The following is a 16,440-nucleotide window of genomic DNA, read 5'->3' on the forward strand; positions in this document are numbered from 1 at the left end:
TGTAAATTTTATAGCAAGGAAATTAATAATTAATTTATATCTGTTTACTGTAACAAAAAATAAATGTCAGCTGTTTTTGAAGTTTAACAGTCTGTGCTAGGATCATTAAATTATCTTTAGAGAGTAATACTAATTTTTTAGAAAATCAAAAATACTGAAAATTATTGAAATACATAACTATATTACTTCTTACTTAAACACATATTGTATATGCTATAATTGAATATTCCATTCATGGTATTCTATGAATAATTAATGCTTATTTAATAATGCTAAATTGATGTGACTTTTTGTTCAGCAGCTAAAAGTAATGAACTTTTTCTATAATTTAGGGGATTTATAATATTTGAAAAATTTTCAATTAATAGTAAAAGAAAAAGAAGTAATTCCAAATTTGAAATTATTCTACGTAACAGATAATGTGTGACAGAAAATGAAACATGTATGTGCCTAAAAAAGTCTTTGTCCCTGGAACATAGCTATTAGTGGCTCACTATCTAGGTTGAAAATGGTCGTGCAGGGTTGTGTGTCCTATTTTTCCATGCCTGCAGTAAAGATACAATATGGGAATTCAGCTTGGTAATTACTAATACACCACACAGACACAATTACACCCTGTATACTGCATAAAGGAATCACTTGTGGTCTGCGTCCATTACAAAGAGCAGTAGGGGGCCAACATGCAAGAAGACAAAATGCTATACAAGACGGAAGGAGACCAGAAGAGTCAATATACACAGATACAAGGACCTTGATTCTTCTTGCAATGATTTAAGTCTCCTTCCATCAATTATCATCCTTTGTCTCAGGAGCCTTATCACCAGCAACATTACAGGAACTGAACAGAACAATACTCAGGCCCAAATAACCCTATGAACTGTGCTGACATTTCCACACCCTGTTGCTATGTTTGACCTGGTTATTCAGATTACTCAAGCAAAACAAAATGAAAACAAAAAAAGCCTTACGATTGCAAAATAGGTCTGTGTCATGTTTTTATAGTTGTCTCAGAATTCTAGTCCTTTAAAAAGAGAGTTAGTACTTGAAAGGGAGGAGAGAGAGAGAGAGAGAGAGAGAGAGAGAGAGAGAGAGAGAGAGAGAGAGAGAGAGAGAAAGAGAGAGAGACAGAGACAGAGACAGAAAGGAAGAGAGAATAGAACAACACAGATTGAGAGACACAGAGACAGATATAGAGAGGAGAAGGGAAGGAAAGAATGAAGAGAGGAAAAAAGAGAGTTGCAGAGACAAAGGCAGAGAAAGAAAGGCAAAGGCAGAGAAACAGAAAGAGATAGAGACAGAAAATTGGAAAGAAGGGGAGAGAAAGATTTTATATATATAATATGTATATAAAATTTATATATATATATATATATATATATATATATATATATATACATACATACATAGACAGACAGAGACAGACAGAGACAGACAAAGACAGTGATGGAAAGAAATAGAAACAGAGACAGAGACAGAGAGATAGACAGAGAGACAGAGAGAAAGACAAAGAGACAAAGAAACAGATATAGAAAGATAGAGGCAGAGATGGAAACAGAGACAGATAATCAAGAGAGAGAAAGGAGGGAGGGAGATTTTGCTACCTAGCTTAGGTTGGAAAACTGTAAGAAGAATGACTAAATGATGCTATGTTGTGAGCTGCTGTGTAATCTAGGGTGTGTGAAACTATGAAGTAATAAATCAACAATTTACTCACTATTTTAAAGGAAGTTCTGAAATAATTTTCTCTTTCTGTAAAAATCTTTAAAGTTTTGAGGTCATAAGTAGTTTACAATTTTTATTACAACTAAAAAAACTGTCATTGTAGTTACATTATTTCAAAATTAAGATAGTCATTTGAAAATGCAAGTAAAAATTTAAGAGAAATTTCTTTAAAAGAAAAAAAAAAGACCTTAGGAAAGGTAGCTATTTTTGACAGAATGTCAGGCCTTGTGAAACAAAGCCTTGTCTTTCAGAAAGTGTTTACGACCTATGAGAAAAAAAATATATCCTTGGGCTAAAATGTTTATTGGCACCTAGAAGTCTGAAGAGAGCAAGTCAGGCCTGTGGTTTTTTGAGGGCACTTTATCATCGCCTGCATTCTCAAAGGGATCTCTGAATGAATAGAACTGGATTACTCAGCCTTCTATTCCACGCCTATTCCTCTCCATTTTCCTTGGCAAGCCTGAGAGCCAAGCTATTTTTAGTTAGGCGGCTTTCTATTTTTAGACAACTACCAGTTAGAAGACATTTGTTAGGAAAAATTAAAAAAAAAACACAAAGGGGGGAGGGAATGAAGCTTCCCTTCACATATTGTAAAGCAGCCTTCAACCTGTAACTCCAGGCATTTCAGCTGCTTTCAATCTTGGAAAAATAAAGAAAATTCAGAGTTCAGGGTTTTAAAAATAAACCTACCCTCTGGCAAACAGACCAAAATACAACAAGCTGTTACTATGTGAAACAGTGACTACAAAAACAAAGAACATTCTCCAATGACTAGATTGGGAGAAAACCCATAGAGCTATTAGGTTATAAGAATGTTATACAGACATGTACAAATTTTCCAGCCTTAAAGCTAGATATATCATGTCTTGGAGGAAAAAAAAAACATTCAACTGTGAGGTATAATCAGGATACAGGTTTTAGTTTTCAGCAAGAGAACTTCTATCGGACTTAAAGACAATAAGGGTCCCTTTATATTTTTCAGAAGCAAAATCTCATGGCACTTCTGTAGAAATTATAACAAGACATTTACAAATTACTCATACATTAAAAAAAGGAAAAAACCTTGAAAAGTATAATGGCATCGTCACATATATCAATCTGTCTGTCTTTGTATCTATCATTTATCTTTCTTTCCATCTGTTTATCTATCCATCTGTTCATTTATCTACCTACCCTACCTATCTACCTACTTACCTACCTACCTATCTACTTACCTTCCTACCCATCTATCTATCTATCAATCAATCAATCTATCTATCTATCTAATCTATCTATGTCTGTCTATCTGTGTATCATTTCTATCATCTAACTTGACAACGTATTGTTTTTGTTGTTTTTGCTCATTACCTCTCTTTTGCTTGATATGACAGTAAAGGAAGGACTTAATATGGAAAACACTTTTAAAAGTTAACATTTTCAAATACTGGGCATTTAGTCCAACCATTCTTATCCTATAGCAAACATTTAATAGTTAAAAATTTCCCCTGGCATTAAAAATAAAAACATCTTATATCTTAACAATACTTCAAAGTTTCCAAAACATCTTTATATGCATTGCTTCATTGTATTCTCACAACAGGGCAGGAATTATTATCCCAATTTTATAAATGAAAGAACAAGGAAGAGGGTTAAATGACTCACCCAGTATCACACAGCTAGTAACCTGCAGAGCTGAACTAAGAGCAGAGCTAAGGCTTCCGATTCCTCTCAGTCTGCTATCATATACCACATTGCTTTCCAGGTCATACTTTATGAGTCATTTGATGAAAACCAAATGCTTTAATGCTGAAGAAACTGAATTCTCCACAACAATGCCTCCACCACTCAAGAAAATCAGCTCACTATTGAGCTTTCTTTTCTTCATAAGAAATTAATTTAGAGTAAACTCAAAATGTGCAAAAAAGAGATTTTAAACATAAATCCTATATGAACATAAAATTCTTTCCCTTAACTACTGGCAAAATGATCAGTATTTTTACATATGTGTGTATATATCAGGAAGGATTGTTGCAGATTTTAACTTCCCTGTCATTGACAATTACAAAATTCTTTATTTCTTTTCACTCTTTTAAAATCCTTTTTTCATTTTTTTGGATAAATTTCACTTTTGTGTTTTACTTTTTAAGGGCTTTTTTGTACTTCATTTATCTTTTTATGAGCAATTAGTTATTAAATGCTTTTCTGATGATGGTCATCTCTTCTGAGACTTTAGACACTTTTTCTTTCAGCCCTTAATCCTAACAACTCTAATGATGAAAACTTGGATTCTCCAGCTTTACTCTGAAATTCTGTATTTAATATCCAGTCATTGTATCTCTTGTAGGATTTGTTGCACATAAACATCTGACAAGAAGCTTTGTGTTTAAAAGCACATTTTTATAGCAGATATTCTATAGAACTCAAGTGTAGGACTTTTTTCTTTTCAGAAAAGGGAATGGTCAATATAAATGTGAAAATATTATAGTTATTTAGATTTAAAAAAGACAGAAAAACCAAAGCATTTCTAGATTAGTTGCTAAATAGAGGCAGCCATGTGGTGTAGTAGAAAACCAATGGTCAAATACAACTTCAGGTATTTATTAACTATATGATTCTGGACAAATCCTTTTACACCATGTTCAACAGTAAAATGGGGATAATAATAGCATCTATCTCCCAGGATTGTTGTGAGGATCAAATATGGTATTTGTAGAGAGGGTGGCATATAGTGGATACTTAGGAAATGCTTGTTTCCTTCCTTTGTAATTTAATACTGAACTGACTTCACCAATTTTTTATCCAGAAAACGGATCTGATGAATAAAATACAGTCCTTTGCACACAGTATGTATTTAAACAAATGTTTTTAGAACTGATAGATTCTAATTAAGAAAATCTGGAAAGAACATAATAAGATACAGAAATTCTAGTATAAGAATTTCTATATATTATTATCTAATAGTTCAATATGAATTCTTAAGTCATAATTCTTATACAATGATATTTGAGATTAGGTTAAGGAATAAATAGAAGATTGTGATTTCCTATTTATAGTGTTTCTTACCTTAAACAGTATATCTAAACAGTAAGAGAGATTATTTACTAAAAACATAAAGATAAGAGATTAATTGCTATGAAGAGGCTTTCAGAATCTAATTAACCTCCCAGCTAGTCATTAACTCTGTGACCTTTACAAATAATTGACAGGGGATTTTTTTTTCCTCATTCAGAACTTCAACCAGGTGACTAAACTTAAGCATGACAAAGTATATATTACATACATAGCTGTCTTAACAGCATAATGTATAATAAATCAGTAAAAAGGGAGTATAGCATTTATTTCCTTCAAAATGTTATACCCATGTAGCTTTTTACATGCCTATATGTCTTTGTAATTTGAATACAATTCATTGTCTAATTCTTAACCTTTTTTTTTGTGATCAAGGTCTTGTTCAGTGGGAATTACCACTGATATCAAATTTTTCCATGACATTATTTGAGTCCAAGGAGAATGAGGTAAGCACAGATCAGAGCTATCTACAAGGGCCACCAGGCAGTAGACAGAGAATTTATGAGTTTTATGTAATGGTAAGAAGTTCTATTCATAATATACTTTCAGCATATATACACAAACAGCCCACTTTAAAAAACCTTATAGAAAATAAAGATTTATTTTTACAAAGATATATTATCATTTCCCTGGAATGCAGCAAGAATTTTAAGAAGAAAATCTTTGCTCAAACATCATCAATAGCTCTCTACTGTCTCCAGGATAAAATGCAAAACCCTTCATCTAGCATTTAATTTCTGCTATACCATAGCTCTCACCTCTTCTAGAATTATTTCATGGCTTCTTAAAAGCAGGGCATTTTTCATTTTGTATTACCCCTCCATGCCTAATACTTGGTAAGTGGGAGTTCTTTAATAAATGTTTGTTAAATTGAATTAAATTCTTGTACTTTCCCTTCACCACTCTCTCCTCTCACAAACCTATTCATGTCGGCCCCAAACCCTAGTTGCCCTTATCTCAGTCTTCCCCAAACTTCCATTGTACCTATGGATAACTCTGTTATATAGCTAACAAACTGTCCTTCATATTTGACCTCCACTCTTTCCACTGAAATTACTTTGTATATTTTGTATTAACATATTTTTTTCTGAAAAGAATGCAAATTCCTCAAGAACAGGGATTATTTCATTTTGTCTCTGTATCCCTGATGACTTGTACATAGCAGACACTTAATAAATGTTAGTTAAATGATACCAAATTGAATTTTAGGCAAACTGCCTATTAGTGGTTTTCTATATATGACAATCTAACTACTGTTCCTATGTCTTTATAAAGGCATTATTATAACACATATCATTTGTATTTCTATCTCTATCTCTTAGAATCCCTACTTTCCATCATCACTCAGATACCTCCAGTTCAATGTTCTCTTCTTTCTGAAATTACTTTGGATATAGTTAATATTGTGAACCTAGAGTAGAATGCAATCTTCTTGAAGGCAAGATTAATTAATTTTTGCCTCTGTATCTCTGATGCTTAGCACAATATCTTGCAGATAATAAGTGTTTCATATATATTTAATTAATTGCAAAAGCATTAAGCTAATATATAAAAAATGTATTTATTACAAGTGATATTCTAATATATTTTGATGGTTCTGAGAACTACTTTTTATAATTGGTTTCATGAAATTTTCTGATCTACTAATATAGGGTTTGCCTACATAACTTTGCTTTATTCTTCCTTTCTTTTCTTTCTCTTCCTTCCTTCCTTCTTTCCTTCCTTCCTTCCTTCCTTATTTCCTTCCTTCCTTCCTTCCTTCCTTTTTTCTTCTTTAATCCCTACTTATTTAACTTGCTTTTAATTTAATTACTAGAAAAATATAATATCAACAAAGAGAACAATATAACCACTGAGCCATAGTTTTTCATATGCTCTTATTGTGTTGTCCTTATTTCTCCAAAAGGGCCAGGACATCTGGAAGGTGATGCCATGATTTGCAAGTGAACTGGATTTAAGTGAGGGAGGCTGTGTATTTTTTTCAGCCTTACTCTTTCTTCCAGAGCCTCTGGATCCAGTGGCCAGATATATAACAGGATAACTTGGAATGGCTCTGGATGCAATGGGAGACCTTGACTTTTTAAAGTTCCCAGGTCTCAATTTGACTAAAGGCTAGGTAAGAAATGAGGTCAAGCATGGCCTCTTTTACCTAATTTATATTAAAAAAAAATCTGATAGGGGAAGACCCTCAGGGTTTCTGGCCAAAACAGAATAAATTACTATTTACACAAATTCTGAATCATCAAGGTTGAAATAATGACCAAGTGAGTTTTGGACTGAGGTCCATTGTTGACCAATCAATGACAATCAGAGTGATTTGGTTTTAAGGCATGGTCCTTAAGAAAGAAATCTAGGCTATATACCTCTACATATACTCTTATATGTATACAGTGAAGGATTATATTTTTCTGTATTTTCCCTTCCACATAAAAAGTCTTCATTTTCTCATTTGCCTTAGGTAAAGTCTTTGAAATTCTTCTTGAAAATTAACTGTCTATAAATGCTTGCAATGGTAATTCTTCTCCTCACCTTTTTTGGGGTGGTAGTAGTGAATAGGGATATGTGTGTGTTTGTGTGAATGTATGTATGTGTGTGTGCACACGTGTGTATGTGTGGGAAGATAGAAGAATAGGGAATCTGTGATTTCCATCTGTGTGAAAGGAACTTTTTATATACGAAGTTTTAAAAACTTAAATTTTCAATGACTACTCTTAAACAAAGAAAGATCATGTCTTTTGGAATCTTTTCTGATTGTTTTGAACATTGTTATGGATTGGAATAAGAATATTGTTTTAAATGGTATATAAAGTCCAAAGTCTTAAAAAAATCACCAAGGTTATGAACATTATTTATTATATTTAACTCAATTTTCCCCACCCCAAAAGAGCAACTTATTAGTCATCTAGAGCAAATCAGTGGTGCTATTGATATTGCTGGGTCTGGAGTCAAGAAGTCTTCCTGAGTTAAACTATGCCCTCATAGACTTACTTGTTGTGACCCTGAGCAAGTCACTTAACCTCAGTTTCCTCAACTGTAAAATGAGGATAATGATAGCATTTACCTTCCAGAGTCATTGTGTGACTGATATTTGTAAATTGCTTAGCACAGTGTCTGGTACATAGTAAGTACTTAATAAATACTTGTTTTCTTTCTTTGGCAGCCTGGAGAAATCCTTCTCTCAATAAGATTTTTAAATACATAAAATCAAGTAGGTTGTATTACAAAAGAAACCAATTACTCAGAAATATAGTCACTGAAGAACTTTTTAAAAAAATTCATGGATTTGAGATTAAGAAATCCTTTTTTTTAAAAGTGAATACTACTTCCTGTCTCATCTTCAGTCAAGGGAAATTCACTTCTTAATGCTATTTTTCTTGATTCAGTAAACAACTTGTTACAATAGCAGTGGTAATAAAAACTGAGAGAAAAAAATAACTGACTGAAGTCAGAAGGCTTAAATCCAAATCTTAAATCTCTGACATTTACAACATATATAACCTTCACCAAGACAAGTCACTTCATTATTCTGGACATAAGTTTCCTAATCGTAATATGAAAGGACTGGTTAGATTGTCACCAAAGTACCTTCCAATTCCAAATTATAGAGTTAGACCATTTAAAACAAAGTTGCATAGAAGCTTATTACATTATACTGAAACTCCCTATTGTGTTTGCCTTTGCCATCATTACTATGATTATTTATTGATTAATTCTAATAATACATTAGAAGTGGACAGTAAGAATTATAAGGAATCTAATTTTCTTATGAATATGTCAAGACAGACCATTTGAGCTGGAAATGCTAAGGATCATAAATTCTAACCTAATCATTTCAGAGATGAGGAAATTGAGTCTCAGAATGGAAAAATAATATGAGACTTTGTCAAATTCTTTATTCTTATGAATATACCATGATCTTTGTGAACAACTCGTATTTTAAAGAGAGTTCATGGAAACTTTTAACACATTCAACTGAACTTCCCAAGAAATGAACTTGTTAATTTGTTCTCAATTTTCAGTTTCAGTGTTTTAATAGTCTTAATGTTCTGGATGTTCAGTATTGATTATTTTCTTAAATGAGATTGAGTATCACATATTTATTAAATATGTACAAGTTAAACAAATGGTAATATTAAAAAATAAGAACACATTTCTGCATTTCAATCTAACAATTAGCCTTTAGGTATGCATTAGTTTTGACTTATGTAAACATAAAACTTATCATCTGTATAATCTTCGCTATTTGGGAGGCTAGAGCTAGTGAATTGGGAGTTCTGAGCTTCAGTATGGCTCAATTTTATTAGGTGTATGTACTAAGTCTCTCCTAATATGTTGAGTATCCAGGACTGGGGGAGGAAAGACACCAGGTTGCTCAAGGAGAGGCAAGTCATCATGGGTCAGAAATGGAATACGTCAGATCTTTTATATTTCATGTATATGCATATTTGTATGTAAATATTTATACATTCATAGTTCGATGTATTCAATATATAGACATATATGGTATACACATATAATTCATAATTGCTTTGTGAAATGAAATAAGGTTTAAAACTAATCAGTAGAGTTATTGATTTGATGGGGAAATGTGTTTTAACTTTTAAGGACATCTAATTTCAAACTGAAGTCATAAAACTCTTTTGAGGCTTCTGGGTGACATGATAGATAGATTGCAGTACTTGGAATCATGAAGATTTTAACTTCAATCTTGATGTTATCCTTGACTTCTCACTTGCATTAACAATATAGATATTTTTGCCATAGCAATATCTTGTATATGTCCCTTTCTCTCCATTCACAACCACCAATACAACCCTTACCTCTTTTACCTGGAGTATTGCAATTAGTCTTCTGACTAATCTCCATGTCTCAAGCCTCTCCCCATTCAAACCTACACACTACTAAAGAATAAGGTGATTTTCTTAGGGTGTAGGTTTGATCATGTCATTACCCTAGCCAATTAACTCCAGTGAGTCCCTATTACCTCTAGAACAGATGGTGCAGAATCATATCTTTTGACATTTAAATCCCTTTGTAACCTCGTCCCTTTCCACCTCTAAATCCTCTGTTTTGACACTGGTTTCGACAGGCCATTCCTCTCAACTCACTGCCTTTTGGTCTGCTGTTCTTCATACTTGCAATGGCTTCACTGTTGCCTTGATCCTTTCTTAGTCTCCTTTGAGGCTCTACCCCTTCCAAGTAGAGTCACACCTAGGACACTCCTAAGATTGATTATGTTTTCTTGATATATATTTTGAATATACATAATTGTTTGCATGTTATCTTCATCAGATTGTAAACTTCTTGAAGGCAGAAATCAAGTTTTTGATACCTAGATAGAGAGTCTTGAATCTGGGAACACCAGGATTCAAACATTGCCTTGGTTAAATACTGGCTACAGATCTCTGAGCAAGTCCCTTAACTTCAAAGAGTTCCAAGCCAGATAGCTAAGATGAGTCAGAAAGAAGATACATTGGAGTTCCCAATAACAATAAAATAATCAGATCTATTCCCTATCCTAGTCTACTGACATGAATTGTGGTATTGGTGAAAAGGGCTTTGCCTTTAAGAAAAAGGACCTGGATATAAATCTTGACTCTGCCATTTAATATCTGTGTGACCTGGAGGGTTAATTCTGTTATTGGTAAAAAAAAAAAAAAAAAAATAAGGAGTTGGATTAGATAACCTCTTCCAATTCTAAGTCTATGATCCTTTAATATGTACAAGTCATCGTATCAAGATGAAAATCTCTACTCTTGAGCCCTACTTTCAAAAAGCTTGCAATATAAAAGAGGGATTCCACTATGTACACAAATAAAAGATTGTATAGGGTCCCAAAAGTCTCAGGGCAAATTTAAGGTACTAAAGCTAAAGGTTGCACTAAGATTTCTGGTATACCCAGATAGGAAATAAAGGCAAAAAGAGAGAAACAAACTGAGGTTCCTAAATTATATTTAGCTTTGGGGTTACAGAAGACTTCAGAAAATTGGTGGCACCTGAGGCTGGGCAATGATGGTAGACACAAATCTAGTAGACAGAGAAGCAGGGAGAGAATACATTTCAGGGATGGAGGATGATGGCCTTTATGAATGGTCAGGAGAGTCTGGTTAAGACTGGGGATCAGTGCTCCTTACTGGCAAGGAAACTGCACAAATAAGAACAATATGCAAAGAGAAGATGGAAATAGATTTTGGTGCAGCAAGGGTGATGAGTTGGTTTTTTTTTTAAATCCAAAAAACCTCTCTGTTCCACAGAGCCACTGAAGGTCTGTGAGCAAGGGAATGACATGTTTTTATTATTGTTATTCAGGTATCTTCAGCTTTTCATGATCCCATTTTGAGATTTTCTTGGCTAAGATGCTAAAAAAGTTTTGCCATTTCCTTCTCCAGCAAACTGAGGTAAACGGTTTCACACAGAGAGTACTTGTCAAAGATCAGGGTTTGAATTTAAGATGATGATTCTCCCTAATTCCAAGTCCAGCACACTACTGCACCACTAAACTGCATGGTTAGAAATGAACAATTTTAAGCTTAAGCGGATAGTTGGGTAAAGGATATGTTAAATAGGGCAATCATCTCCTTAGAAAGCCACTATTCTGTTCTGCTTTTTAAAATATAAATGTATCATCTCCTAAGGAGCAGAAAAGCAATTTACTACTTTGAAGCTTTTTGGACTACTATTATTTATAATGAATAATAACAATAGTTAATAAAATACTGCACTTCCTCAATTTCAGGCATCAAATGCTAAAATACTTTATAATTATTATATAAATTGAACCTTGTTACAACCCTGAGGAAGGTACTATTATTATTCCCATTTTACAGATGGGGAAACTGAGGCCATCAAACATCTGATGACTTGTCCAGGGTCACACAGTTAATAAGCATATAAGGCTGGATTTCAAATCAGATCTTACTGACTCCAGGTCCAGCTCTCTATTCACTGTGCCATCTAGCTGCCCACTGAGTCTACTAGAGTGAGCTTATAAAACCGCCCAATCATGGAAAGGATTCTCTCCCCAGGACCATAGAAACAAAGGATGTTTTTTGAATTTACTTGGATTTTTTAGCATTCATTTCTATAGCTGTACCACTCTGATATCATTTTGTCTAACCTAGGTTGTGTTTTGTCTCCATAAATGGGTTGTAAATTTCTCTACATCTGTTTCTTTTGTTTCCCTTACTGTATGCATTATAGAGCTACGTACACAGTTGGCAATAATGTATACCAAAGGAATGAACAGTATTCTTCACAATGCTGAAGAATGTTCAGAATGGAGCTCTATGTAAAGCAAACCATTTTCTGTATGTAAGGTGGGGGGTGGTTAAGTAAATTTGGACCGTTGAGCACAACCGAGCGGGGAAAGACATGGCCCATTAATATCTTCAGAATTCTTATAGCATTTTAATAGCCTTATACACAAAGGTAAATATTCTCTCTTAATGTCAGTAAAGTTAAATGAAATGGACTTCCTTCAAAGGAAATGCTTTAAATACAACAACTGTTTTTGTTTTTTAAACCAACGGATTAAAAATTTAGCACATTTACTAAATCCAACACATTTATATATTGTATCTAAACATATATCCAAACTGCATTCAGAATGGAGGGAAAAAAAAAAAAAACAAAAAAACCCGATTGCAGTCTTCTCGTTAAGCTTTTGTGAGTCTTTGTGCCATTGTAACAGTAGTGCTAATTATCAAGCAAAGACATGATAATTACGCAGAGCTTTTTTGTTAAGAGAAGAATCTTTTTCAACACCCACGCACTGCACAATTTCCTCTGACCCTGCAACACTGTCTGTAACATGGCCCAGGAATCTTATATTTCAGTCTGAATGTTTGAAACCGTGTGGTTTTTCTCTTTTTCCTGGTGAATAAACTAATTTGGGGGGTTGGGAGTAAAGGTAATAATCCAAATGGGAAGAGGCATAACAAATGACCCTTCATACTAGAACTCTTCTGCTATTTAACTCCATTCAGTTATAATTCTTTTATTGCAAATAAACATGATTTAAAACTTTACTTAGTAGCATCAAGATTACTGAAATTTCAAGGTTTTGTTAAATCTACATGAAAACTGATTTCTCAGTGCTGTCCTTCCCCATAAGCAAGACTATCTATATCTTCTATACAATATAATCAATTTCTATTCAAGTGCACAAATTAAGTCAATGTGACTGATTCTCCCCCCTCCATCCTTTCCCCTCTCCTTTCCTGAATGATCTCCATATTCTCCTGTCTAGCTATTTTAAAGACTGGTTAAAGTAAACCTTTGCCATGTTAGAGTTTAATGAAGTCAACAAACATTTATATACTTTATTTGCTTATTCTCTGCCCTCCTGGATCACTGCCTTGTTGTGGTGGAGGGGCTTGTGCAGCTCACTGAAACTATCAGTTATGACACACTGGACTACCCAAAATGTTCATCTTATGTTGGAGACTTCTGACAAAAACTGACCCACTTGTGAAGGAAATGGCAAAACACTCCAGCAACTTTATCAAGAAAATCCCATGAGCTGTATTGGAATGCATGACATTGGAAGAAAACCTCTCAGATAGAGATTCTGGTGTGCTATTTAGTCAACTGAGTCATAGAGAGTTGGGCATGTCTGAATCATTGAACAAATAATGTGCCAAGCAATGCATGAACCCTAGAGGATATTAAAAAATCCCTGACTTCAAAGAGCTTACAATCTAATGGCAGAAACAACATGGAAACAACTGTGGACAAACAAGGCATATGTAGGATAAATTGCAAATACTCTTAGAGAAAAGACATCAGTATTAGGGAGAATTGGGAAAGACTTCTGGTATGAAAAATTTTATCTGAGGCTTGAAAACAGGGAAATCAGGAATTAATTGGGCTGAGAAGGCTAAGTGCATTTAATTCACTTTAACTCTTAAAATCTTTTTTCTTTGTTAATTTTGCTTTAATAATTGATGAAAGTGACTGGCACATTCTCAGATAAATATCTCACAATATATAGTCCATTGTCATTCTGAAAGTGTGACCTAAAAGTTTCAAAAGTGCACCTTTTCTGGGTTCAAAATAGTTTGATGATGCTACACTGAAGAAAAAATAACTGCCTCTTTAATATCCTAAAGACTTCTAAATCTCCATTTGTAAAAGGAAATGGAAAATAAGCAGTGTTTAAGTGCTTCTAAGCTATCTAGGAGGATTGTATACTCCATTAACTGTATTCTCAAAAAGAGACCTCACTTATATGTTAAACTCTTTAAATTGACCACAAAACACACATGAAACTGAAGTATCTCCCTATATTTGAAGCAAAATGATTGTCTTCTATTTAATTTAATCTTTAAGGAATGGTAACATTTAAAGAATTCAGTGTTAAAGCAGCTTAATTTAGTGGAGTTAGGAGGACGTGAGTTCAAATTTGACCTTAGATGCTAACTTTCTGCGTGATCTTGAGCAAGTCAGTTAAATCTGTTTACCTCAGTTTCTTCATCTGTAAAATGAGCCAGAGAAAGAAATGGTAAACCATTCTAGTATCTTTGCCAATAAAACCCTAAAAGGGGTAATGAAGAGTCTAACATGACCAAACAACAGAAATTAAATCCCATTACAAAAATTTTCAAGGAACTAAACAATTTCCTGTATTTCCTGAGGTTTTGTTGTTGAATTTTATTTAGTATTTCTAAGCTTAAAAACCTTTAATACTTCTAGGATTTGTAATTTCATTAGCATGGGCCTATTATCCCACTGATGTAAACCTTCATGTCTTAGTTTGTCTTCATGAATGTTGTGGCCAAAAGCATTTTGGTCAAACTTCTGGTGATGATTTTCTTTGAATTTAGGAGATGAAGGACATTCTCAGGTTTGTACACTAAGCCTTTCCAGCTTAGTAGGAAATGTCGGAAGTCAAATTCCAAATATATGGTCATTGAGAACTTAATGCTATCTTCACACCAAGATGAAATATTAAAGCATTAAATATTACAGATAAAAATGAGCTATGATTTTGAAAAATGGAAGACTTTATCTTATAAGTATTCCCTGGCTTTTTTCAATTCTGAGCTAAAATCCCATCTTTTATAGGAACCCATTCCTAATCTGTCTAAATTCTAGTGCCTTCTTTCTGCTATTTCCTATTATCTTTTATATAGTTTGTTTATGCATTGTTTGCTTAATCTTTCCCCTATTATAAGCTCCTCATGGACAGCGATAGTCTTTTGCCTTTTTAAAAAAATACCACAAGACTTAGTTCATTGCACAGAACATAGTAGGTACTTAATAAATTCATATTGATGACTGATTGACATAATACTTTTGACTTGTATATGTAGACAAGAAAAATAAGAACACCATGAGTATGGACAATATACCAAAAACTGATTATTTCCATATAGTCACAAATTTATATATTTACATATCGAAGCAGTGTGCCACAGTGTGGATAGAATCAGCTTTGGAATTCAGGAGACCTGTTACATGTTGACAGCTTGCCACTGGGTGAGTCACTTAACCTATCAATTGACCAGGCATTTTTCTAAGTTGTAGAAGAATTGCTATATGCACTGTTAGAAGGCATTTCCATACTGGGAGTTCTCTCAGACACCAATGAATTTACAAGTCTATAACAACAACAAAAGTACTCTATAATGTAAATGTATCCATTTACATTATACATCTATCTATCTACCTATCCATCTATTTATCTATCGATCTACACACATATATTCATGTATACCTATATATATAGATACATAAATACTATTTCTAAGAGAAGCATTAAATACATAAATTTCCTCAAATACAAAGCATTTTTCAGTTAAGTATCAACTTTAAATTTTATATTTGTAGTGACCACTTGAATGATCTCTAAGAACTCTTAAGCACATAATTGCATGAGATCTATTCATAATTTACTTTTGCCTCCCTAAAGTTAATATTTTTTTCATTTAGTCTTGGAATGAAGAATATTTAAAAGCATGACATTCATTGAAAACTTCAAACTAACTTTTAATAATAACCATTATTAATAGTGAAGTTAAAAAACATTTTTAACTGTTGAAGGGAGGAAAAATGTGAGAGGGAGAGCTATGGGTTGATTAATTTTATTTGAACAAAATACTACTATTATTTCTTTAGTAATGACCGAGACTAATTATGGTAGGAATGACATTTACTTTGATCAAAATGACTTTCGTAAATACATTTTTCAAAATATTCTAAGAAAACAGGAAAATAGCAAGATCCAGTAGAAGATAAGTAAGAAGAATAAGCTAATAAAATTGAAAAACTCTCATCTTTTACTTTCTTCCCTTAATATTTTTTGCTCATGAAGGTTAAACCCTGGGGATTATTTTGAATCTCAAACACAGAGTGTGCTGAACAACTGTAAACAAGTTATAATAAAATTTTGTTATACTTGCTGTTGTGTCTTAATGTTTAGTAATATTTGCTTTTAACCCTTTCACAATCATGTATATTTCCTCATGTTGTCTGCTCCTCTCTCCTTTTCAATTCTGACCTTGAATTAGACTCTCCTGTTTTCCATTAAACACTCAGAAAATGAATCTCACTTTCAGGGCCAGGTTAGGCATCATCATCTCTTCTACAAAGTTTTCCCCAATGTATCCCTCTCTTTTAAAATTTCTCATGCTACTCTTTTTTTTAACCTCCCCTCTGAATTGAATCATA

General features: G+C 33.3%; 1 protein-coding gene across 11 annotated transcripts in view; it reads right to left on the bottom strand.

The window, feature by feature from the left end:
- MEF2C (myocyte enhancer factor 2C) overlaps positions 1-16,440 on the bottom strand; it is a 178,751-nt gene that overhangs the window by 71,882 nt on the left and 90,429 nt on the right. The window lies entirely within an intron of this gene.

This window comes from Sarcophilus harrisii, chromosome 1 (assembly GCF_902635505.1).
Source record: "Sarcophilus harrisii chromosome 1, mSarHar1.11, whole genome shotgun sequence".
Lineage (NCBI taxonomy): Eukaryota > Metazoa > Chordata > Mammalia > Dasyuromorphia > Dasyuridae > Sarcophilus > Sarcophilus harrisii.